The sequence below is a fragment of the Uranotaenia lowii genome, chromosome 1 (genome assembly GCF_029784155.1).
Source record: "Uranotaenia lowii strain MFRU-FL chromosome 1, ASM2978415v1, whole genome shotgun sequence".
Classification (NCBI taxonomy): domain Eukaryota; kingdom Metazoa; phylum Arthropoda; class Insecta; order Diptera; family Culicidae; genus Uranotaenia; species Uranotaenia lowii.
In genome coordinates this window covers 131,298,878-131,304,208 of record NC_073691.1, presented here as the reverse complement: position 1 = coordinate 131,304,208, position 5,331 = coordinate 131,298,878, and positions in this window count along the sequence as shown.

The window sequence follows — 5,331 nt, the reverse complement described above, 5'->3', positions numbered from 1 at the left end:
AAGGATATTCCTTTTTTGGTGAAAAATTAAAACTACAGATAGTACGAAACAAATCCTCATGAAAATTTCTTTAAGAAAATATAAAGAGGAAAGGAAGAAGAAGAAAATACGTACTTTTGTAGAAAAAAGGAGTGCTTATTATGCCCTGAGTGCTCGTTATGCCCTTATTTCCCCTATGTGATAGAAATATATTTCTATTTTGACATCACAGCATGCGAGAATACATCACGTGCCGTAAAAACTCTTGCTTGAAGGCCACAGATCTTGAAAAGTGTTCGCATGGTAAGATTTCTAAATGTGCTAAGGGCTGTCCCAACGGTAGATGCAAAACACGGTTTTCGACCACGCTAAAACATTTCGGCTGGCACCAGTGGCGTAAATTGCTGTTTTAGCACAGTTATCGATTTCGAAATTCCCAACAGTTATACGCCTTTGTTCCAAATTCATGCAAATTTGGAACAGGATTTCAAAATATACGACAGACCGATTTAGTTCACGGTGAGAAAATTTTAGCCAACAATGATTTCTTTCACACATGTTTGGGTACCATTGGTGATAATAGTTTCTTTTTTCTTCAAAAATCGTTACAGATTTATAGAAACTTCGGAAAAACTTAAAAAAGGCTGAATATTATTCCTCGAAATAATCTCTACAAATGATGTGAAGGGATTATGATGCTTAGTTGTAACACAACAAAGATATTTGGAATTTAGAAAATATCTATCAAAAACTCAGTTTTTTTTTTGTTTTTTCCAGGAATTTACCACACTGTGGTATTCTTCCCTTAATCAAAAACTCAGACGAGATTATAATCTATAATCTATAATCTATACTATAGTATAATTCACTTAAAATCCCAGATAAAAGAAAAAAAAGAGATTACTTCACTTATGGCATCGCTGGCTGAAAACTTGCGTGCGAGTTATTCCTTCCCAGATCGAAGGAACGGAGCCGAATCGGTCCGAAGTAGGTCAAAAATCAGTCCGAAGTCAGTCCGTTCAACAGATGAAGATTTATAATGTTTCATTCTTCATAAACTAAGATAATCAAGTTTACTGTACACTATATGGTTCTTCAATATTATTTAGAAAAAAGCACCATTATTATAGTAAAACAATCTTAACTTGTACAATTTTCAATCGATTTCGATAAACAACCTCTTGAAGCATTTGTTTTAACTGGTTCACAGAATCCACAAGAAAATGAAATTTTTTTAATTTTAAAATCAGGTCTAAAACCATCAATAAAGTTGATTTTCACTGAAAAATGCGTTATCGATCGTGTTATCACTGTTATCTTTCATTAATTCACGAATACATGAAGTTGATTTAAATTTACACAAAAATGAAGTGAAAAAATTGATTAAAGTGAAAAATCAAAAATTTCATGATTTTGAAAATTGAGAAACAATGTGTAGATCATGTTGCAGTGCGTACATTTCAGATCAAGATTATTTAAAGGTCATAAAAGCTTATTTGGTGGTGCTCAAAAATTATAATATTTTCGTCACTGAGAACTTGGCTGGTTATTATTTAATATTTCTGTAAAGATGAAAAGGATATTCCTTTTTTGGTGAAAAATTAAAACTACAGATAGTACGAAACAAATCCTCATGAAAATTTCTTTAAGAAAATATAAAGAGGAAAGGAAGAAGAAGAAAATACGTACTTTTGTAGAAAAAAGGAGTGCTTATTATGCCCTGAGTGCTCGTTATGCCCTTATTTCCCCTATGTGATAGAAATATATTTCTATTTTGACATCACAGCATGCGAGAATACATCACGTGCCGTAAAAACTCTTGCTTGAAGGCCACAGATCTTGAAAAGTGTTCGCATGGTAAGATTTCTAAATGTGCTAAGGGCTGTCCCAACGGTAGATGCAAAACACGGTTTTCGACCACGCTAAAACATTTCGGCTGGCACCAGTGGCGTAAATTGCTGTTTTAGCACAGTTATCGATTTCGAAATTCCCAACAGTTATACGCCTTTGTTCCAAATTCATGCAAATTTGGAACAGGATTTCAAAATATACGACAGACCGATTTAGTTCACGGTGAGAAAATTTTAGCCAACAATGATTTCTTTCACACATGTTTGGGTACCATTGGTGATAATAGTTTCTTTTTAAGATATTATTTGAATGTTTTTTTTTCGCTTCAACCACCCTATACGTAACATAAATTGAGAATAGATGTTAATAAAAACCATATCAAGTATAAATAATAGATGTCACATTATCCTCGATTTAATATAATTGAATAAAAAGCTTTTCATTTGAGCTCGACGAATTAGTGAATCCTGTCAGCGTTCTAAAATTAAAAAAAAAAATTACTTAAAGAAAATTTCAATACTTTTTCGATGAGGTAAAATAAATGTTTATTGTTTGTTCTATAATTTTTGTTTTATTTGAGATGTTGAGAGATTTTTAGTTTCGTATGGATTGGTCGGAGTTTTCGTCAATATCAGCATATTTTTCTGTATCCATACACAAATTAACAAATAGTGAAACAAGTTTTTGTCAAACAAAAATGTCGACAAATCAAAGGAAAATTTCCTTCTACTTTGGGATGAACATTTCTCGTTTCCTTTATCAATGTCAGCAATAACTTGAAAAAAATTGCTTTTTCATTTCATTTCAACAAAACCTTATTCCATTGATTCAAAGCAATTTGGTAGAAATAATTGAAGAATTGTTTCAATTGACCTTTTTTCCTCGTTGTGTAGTCATGTTTGCTTTTAAATTAATGAAATCCTGGTAGAATAATTGAAATCATTGTTCTGTCAAAAAGAATATTTGTAGAATTAATTTTAAGACAATTAACCGTGAAACTCAAAACTTATGCAATTTTTCTAATAAAATGGGTTTTTTCTTCTCAATTATTGAGTGTCTGCAATGAAAGTGTTTCCGTTTTAAATTTGCTCCTACACCGGTGGGGAGTGGGTGTTTTAGCCGATTCTAAAATTTCAAATTGTGCTAAAACTGGTATACTTAAAACCAATATTTACGCCTGAACCGTTGCAGGTGCTCTAAAAGTGTCAAAATTTCTACCACTTTCTCCCAACAACAGTGAACTTGCTTTTAAGCCTTCGTCACAGAGAAACTTCATTTTATTGCATTTGGTGATATTTTTTCTTGGCATTCAGAATGTGCACTTTTGAGAATTTAACTCTTATTTAAATATAATATCGTCTAATTTGACAAGTGAAGAAAAATACCACTGAATTATCTTTTGAACAAAAAAGAGCAGCATTATTGGTTTCCGGATATACTTGTTCTAACTTGTTTTGGATGCTTCGTTATTTCAGCCTTAACACCACAGTCAACACAACTTTGTGGCCCACAAATGAACAATTTCACTCTATTTACAATTAAAACACGGGTAACATTAATGTTTTTAATCCTTCTATCAAACAAAGTTTTTTTTAGGTTAAAGGGAAAGCACTTTCAAATCTAAGAAATCCAACAAATTTATGCCGACCGTACTCAAAAACGGGCGCTTGGAGACAAGTAGTTTCTGGCAGTGTTCGTCATCGCTAACTGTAAAATTAGCGCCGCTAATTACATCGCTAACTCATACAAAGTTAGCGATCACTAATTAAACGCTTTAAGCTTAAAGCGCTAATCGCTAACTGTTGACCAACATTAAGGCCAGAACAACTATCAAATTCTTCTTTACATTTTTACAACTCCGCAAGGGGAAATAAATAAAGTTTCAAATATTTTATTAAATTAGATAAATTTATCGAATTTTCATAAAATTATATTAGCAAAACCAAAACTGTCAAAGATAGAAATGTTAAACAAATCTCTGTGTTCTACGAATAAAAACAACCAAATTTTCGAATAATTATAAGAGCAAACGAACAGAATGTGGAAGATGGGAGCTATTTTTTTTTTAATTTAAATTTTGGATAAAAATTTACTCGATTTATCGGTTTTGTGCAAAGTAGATAGTATGCAATTTCGCAGCAAACAATCTGTTGTGTAATTCATTCCATTTTGTTGTTTTTAGAATTATTTTATACTATCCTCATTTAAAATCTTCAACCTGTTTTCCCCTTTTTCAAACTTGCAGGAGCATTGTCAAACGTGAACATTTATACAATTTCTATTTGAATTTTAACCGAAGTCTACAATGGTGATTTTATCTTATTTTTATATGAACTGATCTATAAATCTCTAAAAAAAATGAATTGTGAAAAGTAAATATCTCAGCCACTTGAAAACAAATGCTGATGAGGAGATGTTAAAATAGTTTTATACTGTTTAACACCGTTTATTGTTATCTTCTTCTGTAAATGATGCGAAAAGAAAGTGCTAAAAGAGAGCAAATGACACTAAATACATATTTTCTCGAGTACGCGTTCCTCCAATCAATCCAATTAAGCAATCGGAATGCTGTCCAATGTCACCTTAACTTGATTAATGAAAAAAAGTTTATTCTATCACTAATAATTTGAGAGATTGATACAAATATATTGGAGTTAGCGATCTTCAATTAGCGGAACCAAATAATAGCGAAACTTTTTAATTCGCTAAAACAATCAAAACTTAGCGGCAAAATCAAACCGCTAACGAAAAGTTAGCGGACTAACTAGCGAATAACGGATTAGCGCTTTTTTTTGCCGAACACTGGTTTCTGGCTAAGTTTATATAACTTGAATCATACTTCAAAATGTGGTATTTAGTTTATGGATCCACTTGCCCCATTTTACCCTAGAAATAAGTAATATTAAGGAAAAATAAAACTTAAAATTGCGATAACTTCTGAAGACAAGGTCGTAGAGACTTAAGATCTAGTGCAAAATGTGCGTATTGAGTATCGCAATAAATGTTGTGAACATCATATTTATGTAAGTTCAAAATTTACAATAGTTAAATACGAAAAACAAATTTTAAGTATGTTTTAAACTAAAAGCTTTATAACTCTGCACTGAATAGAGATAGAGCTTTTAGTATTTCAGCATCATATTTTGATGATATCTCTACAACCTTGTAGAACAAATTCGGTCTCTATCCCTTCAAACAAAAAAGTTAGTGTTTTTATTTTTATCGTAGCAGGCTGTGACTAATTTTTGATTCTTTCACGTTATGGGAAACAATTTTACTAGTAAATGTTCTGAAGACATCTAATAGCTAAAATGAAAGACAAAAGTACCAGGAAAGAAGTTCCATTTCAGACCCTTTTGGACGACTGCGCGGTGGCTAATGGAATCTGACTTGGGGATACTGAAAACCAGTTTTAAAAGATCGATTGAGCTTGCCATACCAAAAATTTTTTTTATATGTTTGTACACAAAGATAACGAGCTACACCAACCTCTCCGTGCTC